A 12,869-nucleotide genomic window follows, 5' to 3' on the forward strand; every position below is an offset into this window, starting at 1 on the left:
TTGAGATAAATGAGGTGAGAGAAATAAATAGTCCGAGGAAGTAAGATAAATACGGCCACGAGAGAATCAGACAGAGTGTGCGAGAGAGAAGGAAAAATGAAAGGGAGGGACGCGCGGTAACAAGAAAATTCGAGGGTGGCCTCGTCCAATTTTCGCTGCTGTTGCGCTCGCGACTTTCTCTTTCCAAGCTCTTTCCAAGCGCGCGTGTGTATGCGCTCCATACGAGCGCTGCAGTGGAAAGCTTGTTTTACCTCGCGCAAGCGTCATATTTTTTTGCTTTTTTTGCGCGACACCTCGTTTCTTCCTATTTTTGTTGCCGAAAAATGAACGCCTTTTTTCGGCGGCAAAAAATTTACCTCGCGCGAGCAGCAGTATTCACACAGTACGTGGACGCTTAAAAAAACATTGCCCGGCAAAACATATTAGCCCGACAATCGACACTGACACCCGCCTCGGCATGTCAATCATACGAAGCCGCGTGAAAAAGCCTCCCCGCATCAAACGCGTATGTATACGTATACGGATACACGGAGCAAGAGAGAAAGAGAGAGAAAGCATGTACATACGCACTGATGGCGCAAACGAACGAACACAGCGCGTGGCAACGGCTAAGTGTTAATCTCGCCGGAGGGGGTTGGCGCGAGTTGGTGCTCGGTGCCAAGTCTGCGGGATTATCGCGCATCTTGTAATTGCCAACCAATCCCACGGGGTGAGAGAGATGGGAGTGGGGGGCAGAACCTGGCATCAAGCCTGATTGTGCAAAAGCGCGCGCTCGGACTTATTTAGCACGTGGACGCCGAGAGTGTCACCGACAGCCTCTGGGCGATTAATTTTTTAAGCGCGCGCGTGTGTGTTATTCCTTCGAGTTTGTATTAATAATCAAACGCGCACTCGAATAAGAAAAGGGGAACGTTAGAACAATGCTTTCGCAAGCCTCGGAGCGTTATTGTTATCATATGTTCTCTTTCTCCTGCCGGGAAGTGGAGCAGTGGCTCGTCGCTTTCTCGCTCCGTGTGTGCACGCGAGTAACGAGGAAGAATATCGTAATGGCTTGCCGCGGCTGCCAACGCTTCTGCTGCACTGTTGTTGTTGTCGGTGCATTAGACTGCGGGACGCTCTGGAACTGGGCTATGGGGACGGGTTCTCTTCTTCAATGGATTCGCGCATACAAGTCTTTGACTTGTGGAGTACTATACTTCTCGCGGATTCGCAAGCCAAAAACATAATCGAGCGAAGGCGCAGCTTGCGGTTCTCTCTTAACGGCTGGCGCTGCTTATTTCATAAGCCGGGAACCGCACATCTCTGGACCACGCGCCCTGCCGCTAATTACATTTAATGGATTGTTTTCCCGACCACGAGAGCTAGTCTGTCCGTTTGTACGGGAAGAGTTATTAGTTTTGGTTTTGCCGGACGCGAGGGAAAAACAAACTCGTACGTGTATACACGATGCTAACGAGGTTAACGCTCCATTGCGAACATAAACTCGAAAGCTTCGATCAGTCGGAAATTCTATCGGGAGATTCGTTGCTACTGCTGCATATTTTTCTCGAGTAAAGCGAAACAAAACGCGCCCGGAAGCGTCTCTGGATTGAACGACAAATGCAGAGAAGGGTGCCTCTGATGCTCTCTCACGCGAGTCCGCATTACCATAAACTCATCATTTATACAGAAGTGCGCTGGCGCGGCCCTGAAATATAACGCAAGCGTAGGCACGGCTAATGGATAGGCTCGCGCGCGAGCGAGCGACTGTCGGCTTTGAAACAGTAAACGCTGGATTTTTTCTCAGTTTCGCGGTATACTAGCGTGTTGGGGCTGGCTTGGTTGTTTGTCAAATAAGATGGACTGCCGTTTTGAATTTTATAGTGGCTCGTGTGTCTTGACGCGCTCGGTCTTTATCCACTGGCTTTTTTGAAAACTTAATTTTTTGTAACGCATTTTAAAATTGTAACCATCAAATCGAATGTATAAGACGATCGATAAGTAAATGTCTTCTTTTCGAGTAAAGCAACAGCGTACACCGTACCTCTCGAGTCTGCTTTTCGCAGTTGATTTATCCAGTATCATATCTCGCAGCTTAATCAAGCGCAAATCATTGCAGCAGAGAACCATCTCCCATTAGCTTTCAGCGCACGCGTGCGCACGTCTACTTCCATATAACCAAAATGAAAATATGCAGCAAAAACATTAAAGCAAAGCTCGTGCCAAGAGTCTCTCGAGCGAACAAAGGAGCAGTTAGAAAAGCACAAACAATCCAACAAAACAAACACACACGGAGCATTGCTCGCGTTCGCTGCTGCGAGCGAGATGCACCTGTCGACCTTGAGCGGAAGCGGACGACTTTCAACCCGACAAGCCAAGCAGGTATGCATCTAATCGTGCGAGATGCTGCGAAAGGGGCATTGACATTGCGATGAGTTCAAGATACCCGGCTTTTGTGTCACTCCTCTGTAATTACATATAAATAGCGCACTTTTTATTACTTGAATATTTCTATTCATTGAACTTAATGAAGTATCTACATAGATATCTAAAGTACATCTATAATAATCACTCGATCAAAATGAAGTAACAATAAAAAAAATTCATTCTCGTACATTCGCTCATCATCATGTCATAAAAAACGCTTTACACATCAAATGCTTCGATTCATCCACAAACATGTGCCTCGCGCTCGATTGCACTATCAAAGCAGCAGCGCGCAGCTATCTACGGACTCTCGAATCGCCTCGAGCGACAAATTTCAGTCATCAGTTCTCCAGAGAAAAAACAAACAAAAATGCAACGCGCGGGAAGAATCTCGCGTCTAAATTAGTCGGGGGCAGCACCATAGAGCGCTGCTACATCTTTGTCTCTCTGCTGCAGCTGTTGGACTGCAGAAACTCAGTGGCCGCGAGTCAAGCTGCAACAAGGGACACTACCCTCTCTCGATGTGAGTACAAACAAACTTATACGGTAATCGAATCGCGCGTGTGTGAGTGATGTGTGGCCTTGAGGTGAGAGATGCATTACACAAGACTGATACGATCGTATGAGTGAATCGGGTTCGAGTATCTTTAGGCCTTGAGGTCGAGAGTGAAGGTGAATGTCAAGGCAGTACGCGTTCTCGATTGACATTCTGCGCGTGACGTTATTGCCCTTTTACGGGTGATCCTCGATTGAAACGAGTGTACGAGCATTGACTCCTTGAAATTGTCACTGCACTTTTACTCGTGAAATCCGGTTGCAACACCCGCAAAGTCGTAGCTCCTCGACGACGAAGTTGGCCTTGAGTTTCCTCCTCACACGGGCGAATTTCAAATTTCGAGCCTTTTATCGAGCGATAAATCACTCTCGCCTTCGATTTCTTTCCTTTTTTCTTTTTAACGGCGAAAAAATTCCTTCCAGCAACCCGGCAAATTCACCGATCGAGCGTCAAACGGGTGCGAAAAAGAATCGGCCCTCGGCGAAATAAAAAAAATATTTCAATCAAAACTGCCGCATCAGCGCCGCCATCAGCCCTCGGATGCCGCCGCGCACCGCTCGTAAATTCTCCGTTCCATCCATCAAACCGCAATTTACGTATTATTTCCGGGGAAAACAGGGGCTGTGCCGCTGGACGGACGCGCAAAAATGCGGATATCACAATTACATCTGGCGGCGCCGCACAATATTTATTTACCAGCGGCGCCCCAAAATGCCTCTGCTCTGCAGTATAACGACTCTAACGGCCCATTAAAGTCATAATCACCAGCGCGGAGCGGGTCAGTGTCGCCGTCCACTTTTTGTTCGCCGCTGTATACAACAAGAGAGTGAGAGAAAGTTTACGGTGCGTGATTGATGCGCCACTGCCGAGGATTTTCATTAGAGTGCGCGCGCGAGAGAGAGGATGACGCTCATTTTTAGGAGAACGCCTCTGCCTCTTTGATATTTTTTGGCATTAACGAGCTGCGTACACTCGATAGTTTTCCGCTTCTTTTTCGATATTCTTTTTTTACGCGGAGAACCTTATTTAGCAATGAAATAAAGATTCCGAGTATTTTTGAATAAATATTCGCTGACACCCAGGCTGTGCCAAAAGACGAGGAAAAAAAACAGTTGCGAACGATATCGCAGTTTAAAAAAGGCCTGGACGCGGAGATCTGCGAGCGACACGTACCTTCCCCCCATTCTACATCAAGTTGGCCATTTTTCAGAACGCCAAGCTCGCTCGCGCGCCTGTGTTTTATAGTTTCGGTCTGACCGGAGGGCGGCGGCGGTGGTGGCGAAGCTGTTGACGAACGGAACATCGACCCGCGGCTGCGAGGGGGGGGGGGCGAGCCTATCTCTCTGGAAGGGATTCGGATTCGACGATTCTCTCTCTTTTTTCGCTGATTGTTCTCGAGTTCGCTTGGTTCTTTTGCGAGGTGTGGCGCGACACTTTTTTCGCTGTCATTTATGCAAGATGTGTGCTTGATTAACGATTGTTAAATTGTTTGGTTATTAGTTTGATTTTTTTATGTGAAAGCCGAAATTAGTTCTAATCTTGATTTGTAAAAATGATGCTTTCATTCGATGTGGACTTTTTGAAAGTATTAAGTGATCATTCATTCTAGGATTCAGTCAACTGGTCACGTCAAAATGTCCAACTGGCAGCTGATATCCTTGATGATCCTGCTGGCGGTGGCCACGCCAGCTCTGAGCTTCTTTGGCACTTTCGACGTTCTTCTTCAGATGCTTCAGACCATACTCAAGCTCAAAATCGGTGGCTTTAAATTTCTTCAGGACTTTTACCAGTACGCCTACAATGAAGTGGCAGACTTCACGCCTGGACATCTTCAGGAGTTCGATTTCATCGTGGTAGGAGCCGGTAGTGCTGGAGCTGCCGTGGCCTCGAGGATCAGTGAAGATCGACAAGCTAGTGTCCTGCTGATCGAGGCTGGAGGTCACGAGAATTTGCTGATGGACGTTCCTTTGGCAGCTTTATTCGCGCAGTTGTATGAACCGATCAATTGGGCCTATTTAACGGAGCCGTCGAATAATTACTGCAGAGCTGTAAAGAACAAACAATGCAGAGTTGCCAAGGGTAGAGTGCTTGGAGGAACCAGTGTACTCAACTTTATGATTGCCATCAGAGGTGAGCAAGTTTGTTTTCTTATCCATGATTAAATTGTATTTACATTTTGTATTCACTGTTAGGTAACAGATATGACTACGATGAGTGGGCAGCGCTAACGGGAGACAATAATTGGTCCTATGAAGGAATGTTAAAAACCTTTAAAAAGCTGGAAACATTCGACGGGCCTCTGGTCAACGCAGACCCGGCCTATCGTAATTTCAATGGCCCACTTCGCATAGCACATCCACCGTACCAGTCATCACTGGTTGATGCCTTTATCCAAGCCGGTCAAGAATTGGGTTTTTCCCCTGTGGACTATAATGGAGAAAATATGACGGGTTTTAGCTATGTACAAGCAACTCAAATAAATGGCGAACGTATGAGTAGTAACCGGGCATACTTACATCCGGCCAAGAAGCGTCGAAACCTAGTAGTCAGTATGAACAGTCTGGTAACAAGGGTACTTATCGATCCGGAAACTAAGACTGCTTACGGCATTGAGTTTACTAAGAACAATCGGAGAATTGAGGTCTTAGCCAAGAAAGAGGTAATACTCTCAGCTGGAGCCATAGCCACGCCTCAGTTGTTGATGCTTTCGGGTATCGGACCAGCTGAACACCTCAGAAGTCAAGGGATCCACGTTATCCAAGACCTGCCGGTTGGCGAGAACCTTATGGATCATGTTTGCTACGGTGGTCTGACCTTCTTCATCAATGACACCCAAGCCATCGTAATTCCAGATTTTCTCAAACCTAACAATCCCACGCTCAATGACTACTTTTACCGAAGAGATGGTTTTCTGTCGACGGCTGGTGGTGTCGAGGGTTTAGGCTACGTAAACGTCGATGACCCAAGACAGGAGAATGACCAACCCAACATGGAGCTTATGTTCGCCTCAGTGTCCATAGTGGCAGATCAACTGATCCACATTCCCTTTGGCTTGACCGACTACTACTGGAAGAGCTTCTTCGTGGACAGTCTGTATCGTCATTCTTGGATCATCTGGCCACTGCTATTGAAGCCCAAAAGTCGAGGCAAAATCTTGTTGAAAAGCAGGAACCCGAGGGAACATCCAAGGATCTTTGCCAACTACTTCTCTGACCCAGACGATGTACGAGTCGCAGTTAAAGGAATCAGAATGGCTATAGAGGTGAGCAAGACCCGATCCATGCAGAGGTTCGGCTCTAAATTGCACGACAGAACGATCCCAGGATGTGAGAGATACGTCCCCGACTCCGATGCTTACTGGGAGTGTGCTCTAAAGACATTTACGATCACGCTCTGGCATCATTCCGGCACCTGCAAAATGGGAAGGGAGGACGACGACACGGCCGTTGTCAATTCTCGATTACAGGTACGTTCTTCACCGGCCTCCATTAAAGATAATTCATAGTTCTATTAATTCATCGTCATCTGTTCAGGTAAAGGGAATCAAGCGTTTGAGGGTAGCAGACGCCTCGATAATGCCGAACATAGTAACAGCCCACATCAACGTCCCGACGATAGCCATAGGCGAGAAGGCCTCGGATATGATAAAGTCAGACTGGGGCTTGTACGGCGCCTCGCAATAGAACAAATTTCCATCTATATGATATGCACTCTCAATAAGAATAAGAATTTTTTACCTCGACATCAAACTCTCTCGCCATTCCTTCCTTTCTCCCAGCATCCGCGCGAGCGTGCGCGTCTCTCGCTTTAATACCATATACACACAGGGCCGCTTTTGTCTACGACTTCGCGCGGCGTTCGCTTTATCATCTGCCAGCCAGCAGCGTCACGTCTCTCTCTCTCTCTCTCTCTCTCACGCGCACCCTTTCCCTTCCCTTTTCTAGAGAGCGAGAGCGAGAGAGAGAGAGAGAGAGAGAGAGAGAGAGAGAGAGAGAGAGAGAGAGCGAAGCCTTCCTCCCCGACGCGCGCGTCACAGTGTTGCCAAACGTCGGCGCGGCCCATTTGCATTTCGCCTGTGTATACGCGCGCGCCGGAAATATTTTGCCGCCAACGCTGCTGCTGCTTTTATCGCCCGGCGTCGCGACACATACACGCACGCACATACACACACGCGAGCGCATGTGCGCACTGATCGCACGGAATATGCTTCGATGAGAGGGAAGCCCTCGAGGATCGATTATTTTCGACGAAAACCTCCCCGTGTGTATAGCACTCGACGTTTCTTTTTCGTTTGTGTGTAATGTAAATTATTTTCACGGCTGGACGCGCGCGCAGTCGCGCCCAAGTCTATCGGAGAATTGATTCGCGCACGGACGGTTGTATGTGTGGATATATTTAGAGAGAAAGCCACCCCGACGCCGTGTGTTCTGTATAGGTGCAGAGGTAACTGGAGCGCGTCGCTTGAAAATTTTCGTGAATCATGGCCGCTTTGTTTTGCGTTTCGACTAACTTTTCTGTAGGCCGTATTGAAAGGTGTATCGCATTTTTAAAGTCGAATCGTTTCCTCTAACTTTGCCAGTGAAAAAGTACACGACTTCGGCCCCGAACAGTCTACACGAAGTGTGCTCAAATACAAAGTTTTTGTGTACTCCCGTCCGCGGAGTCTGAGAAAACAGGTGACTCCCTCTCTCTCCCTCTGCCAGACAGATGTGTAATTAATGTAAATGCAATGCGAGCTCGAAGGCAATTTCAATTTGTTACGAGGCCGGAATTTCGAAACGAGAGAAACATCTACATTTATATAAAGGTAGTTTAAAAGTGATTCGCCAAGGGCTTGAACTTGGCGCCAGCAGCAGCAGCAGCCAGGCAGAGGAACTGCTGCTGCTGCTGCTGAGCGAGGAAGAAGAACTTCATTCTTTGCGAACTAGTTTTGAAGAGTAATTTTTTAAACTTCGAAATTTCATTTCCTGATGAATAATTAGCCAATTTTCGTGAGTTAGCCTGGTCAGCGGATTTCTGGGTTAATCAAGAAACTTTTTACAACTGACGCAAGGGGATACTTCCTTCTTCCCATTCTTGATTCATCCCAACAAATTCCTTAATTGTTCCTTGATGACGATGCTCGAGCATAGATCTCTCTTTCTCCCTCTCGCGCAAAATATTTTTCTCGCGCAGAATTCGATCCGCGGAGGCAAATTTACTTTCGACTAGTATGTTTGCGCGAGATATCAGGAGTTTGCTCAGCTTCCTCAGGGGTTACATCTTCCGTCCTTTAGCCAACTTTTCGTCATAAAGAGAGCAGCGCAGTCAGTCATCGAAAAAACATCCGCAATCAATCGGCCCCCGTAGGGTATACACATAAAGAACAACTTCGACATGAATTCCGTTGACCAGGTTGTGCGGGAAAACGCTCGTCGCGCTTGATTCTGTATCTCGGTGTGTGGTGTATGCCGCTGTTGCAAGTTGCGAGCGAAGGGCTTCTTGCAACAGCTGAATCGCCAGCGCGATGTAGTGCGGCGAAACTTTGCGGGCAAACAAATCCGTAACGGAAATCCGATGTATATAAACTTCCGCCTTTGCCCGCGGCCGCTACGCCTCTCTATTCCTCTCTCATTTGCGTGAGAGATCCCGACGCTCTGTGTGTGGATTACGTAGCGCACTCGCGCGTGTACACAGGTGTACGTGCTTATTGCGCAAATAAAATGTGTTCGAGCGACTCGTTAGGTATACGAGGCTTTTCTCTCGAATATAATGCGCCATCTAGCGGTGGTTATTTTCGCCCGTTATAAATGACGAAATACGCTCGAGGTCTGAAACTCTGCAGCTTCCTCTCTCTCTCTCTCTCTCTCTCTCTCTCTCTCTCTCTCTCTCTCTCTCTCTCTCTCTCTCGAGCTATACACATCAGGCTCTATCCAACTGTCATCCCACGCTTCCCTTCTTTCCGCTTATATAGAGAGCGAAACGCGCGCGGGTGGATTTTCTCCCTCTCTCCGGGAGACGCGTACGCGCTAATGCGCGACTCGAGCGATTTCGGGTAAACAAACGCGCGATCTCGTGTTTGTCTTACATGTGCGCGCTGCAGCTCCGCTCGAGAGCACAGTCGCGTCTACGCTCGGCTTCAGACGGAGCAAATACTCGAGAATGAGTCTCTTTCCTTGTGGTTTTTTACTTCTATATTCCGCTCGGTTTTTTTCCTGCTCGATAGATTCTCTTTGTACTATTTTCCAACTACGCTATAGGATTGGCAACTCATCTTACAAAATCTGATATGCAAGGGCCTATATTAATTACAGCGCTATTACAGCTCTCGCTTAACGAGTCGCAAAACCGGGCCTTTAAGACTGACCTTCTTGGTCTCGGGACGAGGGAAAAATGCCAGCCGCGCTGCAATTAGGCTCGGCTCGCTCGGGCTTTCTTATTAAAATAATTGAAACCGATCCGGGGGAGCTCTCTTTCTCTCTCGGCAGAGACGGACTAGGGCTCGGGATCAAAATTTCCAAAAACTCTAGAGCGAGAAAGAGAGGAACAAGGACGCCCTCCCCCTCCCCCTCTCTGGTTCTAATGAATATAAATAATTCCGCGAGATAGTAGCCAGTCGTGGCTGCTGCTGCTACGTCCTTCCCCTCCGCGCGCGAGGGTACATAATCTCCTCGCTCTCCCAAATCCTTTGACGTCCCAAAGTTATTATCGTGCTAAATTACCTGGCACGCCGCTCACCCCTCTCCCTTGCACTTAAAGAGAGAGACGAAGGCAGCTTTAAAGTCTGCAGCCACTGTGTGCGCCGTATGTCTATAGGTACTGGAGGCGAGCGAGCAAGACGAGAACTATACTGCGAAAGACGAAGCTGCTAGGCTCGAGTTGCCGGCTGCTGCTGCCGCTGCAGTCTCATATTTTAGGTCTCGTAGAACAATATTAAAAGCTGCCGCTGGAAGAAGAAGCCGCCCGCGCGCGGAAGAAGCAAGGGGAGAAGGCAGGACCACGTCCCACTTTCTTTTACGCCAGACGGCTTCATCTCCCGCACGCTGCCGAGCAAGCGCCCTCTGTGTAGTATCGTCGTTTGCTACCGGGACGATACTTTTTTTCCAAATACTACGCTGTCTTCGAGCGGATCCATCTCGAAGTGAAAAAATCCGAGCACGGCAAGACGAGCTAATCGCCCGACAGGCTGTCTACAAAGCCTCTCTCCAATTCAATCTTCCGGCCTTAAAGCCTCGAAAATTTAACTAAAGACGCACACGGTCGGTAAAAGACGGACGGCGTCTCCTCGCAAATCTTCGACAAATCTCCCTCTCTCCTGGAGGAAAAACGGCACGCGCGGCCATAAGGGGATTACCGATTATACCGCCTCATCCCTTTTTTTTCTTATCCTTCGCTCGAAGAAGAAGAAGAAGAAGAACAAACGCCGGCTGGCTGTAGTTGTCGCGGGGGGGTTGAAATTTCGCGCGAAGCTCTTAAATCTTCTTTTCCGCGGCGGGCAGGAAAGTTTTCGGGATCCTCGCGGCGGCGGGTATTTATCGTGAATCTCGCGCGCGAGCCCAGACCCCCGTCCGACTTATCTCCAGCCTGTCAAACTGCCGCGAGGCTGGATAGAAGAGCGAGAGAGAGAACGAGAACGGAAGTATAAGGGAAGATGGAGGACTAGACAAACGGGTGAATGTTCGCGGAAGAGGAGATTGATCGGTTGCTTCGCTCCCATACTGGACACTAGCTGCTTGCAATATGCTCTCGTGGTCCGTCGATTATTCTGTACGTACATGCATTTTTTTTCAACTCTCTACGTACGCGGGATTCGTCGAAAAAAGTTCGAAACAATCAGAGAGCTGCCCAGCTTTTTCGAATCGAAATATTTTTTTCCTATTTAAACTTTCGGATCGGCAGCGAGAGCGAGAGAAAAAATAAAGCACCGACGTTTAAAAGCTCCGCATCGTTCGACAACAATAATTTTCCGAACGCAGCAGCTGCAGCTGCAGCGGCGTAACAAAGAACGACGAGGGGGAGAGAAAAATCGAGAACAGAACTGCGCCTTTAACGACGATCGCGTACATACACATACACACAGTGCGAGCGAGCGAGTGAGAGTATTCGTACACGCGATACAAATTTTTGCACCACATGCTGCATCGTCGCCGAGAGAGAGAGAGAGAGAGAGAGAGAGAGAGAGAGAGAGAGAGAGAGAGAGGACCGAAATGTGCCAGCTCGCGGACTGAATGAACACGTGGAAAAATGTGTCGGTGCAGTATCTGGTGCGATGAAAAACATTGCCCTTTTTTTATTAAAAGAAATATGTTGCGCTCGTTTTCGAATGATTTTTCCAGAGCGGTACAATTCACTCGTGGGTCATTGTTTAAACTGTAGACCACCTGGTGGTGTGTTTTAATATGGACCAACTCTATGGAACTATTTTTCTCTTTCAAATTCGTCTTCAAAAGCATGCGCTACCTCCAAAATCCGCAATTCACACGACGATCAACGACGCTTCGTCCCCGCAGTCTATATGATACTCTCTCTCTCTCTCTCTCTCTCTCTCTCTCTCTCTCTCTCTCTCTCTCTCTCTCTCTCTCTCTCTCTCTCTCTCTCTCTCTCCTCCACCATAGAGCATCGCATCGGGCGACTGAACTGCCGCTGCTCTATACCGGATGGACGAATGGCGGTGTATATAGCTTGCTTTGACGGGCGATATTGATTTTTCGAAATAAAGAGTTGTTCGCGCACGGAAAAGGGCAATGAAAGTCGAGAGGACGAAAGCTCAATACGGCAGCTGCAGCATATATAGCAGGCAGGCGTACCAGAGCGGCGGATGATGAAGTGGTAAAAAAGTCGAATCGAGCCAACTTGAAATTTCCTACTCTTTTTTTCCCATATAAGCAGGTATATAATAGATACAGTCATTTAGCGAAAACTGCGAAGGCACGAGGCTTCTCGTTTTTGCTGCTGCGCGCGCGGTACGGGACACAAAGTAAAAATTCGCCCCGGCCGACACACAAGACTCGACACAAAGTTCGGGATAGGAATGGGAAAAAATTTCGGTTAGAGGGAGGAAGGGGCGCTGAAGTTGAGCGCAAAGTGACGGCGCTGAGCGCTCTGCGGTTCCTTTTGACTCGAGTGAAAAAACGCACCGCGGCGAATAAATAAACGCACGCGTGTAGCTGAGCCGCGCGGAGCATCGTTTTACCCCACACACACTCGCGAGGTTTGTGTGCATCGATAAAAGGTACTTTAATAAAAATTAATCCTTCGTTTCTTGCTCTGAAAAACAAAGAGCATCGGACGTTTTTCGCACAGAGCGGGAGAACAAAGAGAGAGGAGCAAAAAAAGCAGAGAGGAAAAGATGCTACCCGAAGCTGGGAGAAAAAAGAGGAAAGAAGAAGGTGCTCTCCAGAGTCAATGCGAGTGGATCCTCTATTTTCGCTCTCTCGCTCGCGTCCGAGCGCCCTTGAGCAAAGCGATTTCGCCGCGGGGGCTGCGCGACAATCGGCCCCTTTTTCTCGCTCCGTGTAAAAATTGCGCGAGCTCGGCCTGCTTCTTTCTATTTTTTCCCTTTGGCCTTTTCTCTACAGCTCTTTCTCTCTTTTTCGAGTATGCGTGCGTGGGTGTCTAATATTACGAATGGAATTGAAGGCGAATTTTATATAAACTCGAGAGACTCGGTAAGTGGCAACAACGAGCATCTGCACCCGGTCACCCTCCTCCATTAGCCTAAAACCGCCTAAACGGAGGCGTAGAGCTAAGCCAAGTCGCTCGTGCAGACGTCCGAAGTCAGCGCCGCAAGATGAGGGTATAATTAGGAAAACACCTTGCGCAAACGAGATAACTTGGCTCCTGCTGTTGCTGCTGCTGCTGCCCTGGCTTCGAATTAAACGACGGTTATAAAGACATTTGTAATACGCGGCCGTTTCGCGAGGTGTGC

The 12,869-nt window shown here is 48.4% G+C and overlaps 1 protein-coding gene across 4 annotated transcripts in view; it reads right to left on the reverse strand.

Annotated features, from left to right (window-relative positions):
- Nucleotides 1–12,869, reverse strand: part of LOC100121596 (CUGBP Elav-like family member 4) — a 566,446-nt gene that overhangs the window by 530,922 nt on the left and 22,655 nt on the right. The gene's annotated exons all lie outside the window — the stretch shown is intronic.

Source organism: Nasonia vitripennis, chromosome 1, assembly GCF_009193385.2.
Source record: "Nasonia vitripennis strain AsymCx chromosome 1, Nvit_psr_1.1, whole genome shotgun sequence".
Lineage (NCBI taxonomy): Eukaryota > Metazoa > Arthropoda > Insecta > Hymenoptera > Pteromalidae > Nasonia > Nasonia vitripennis.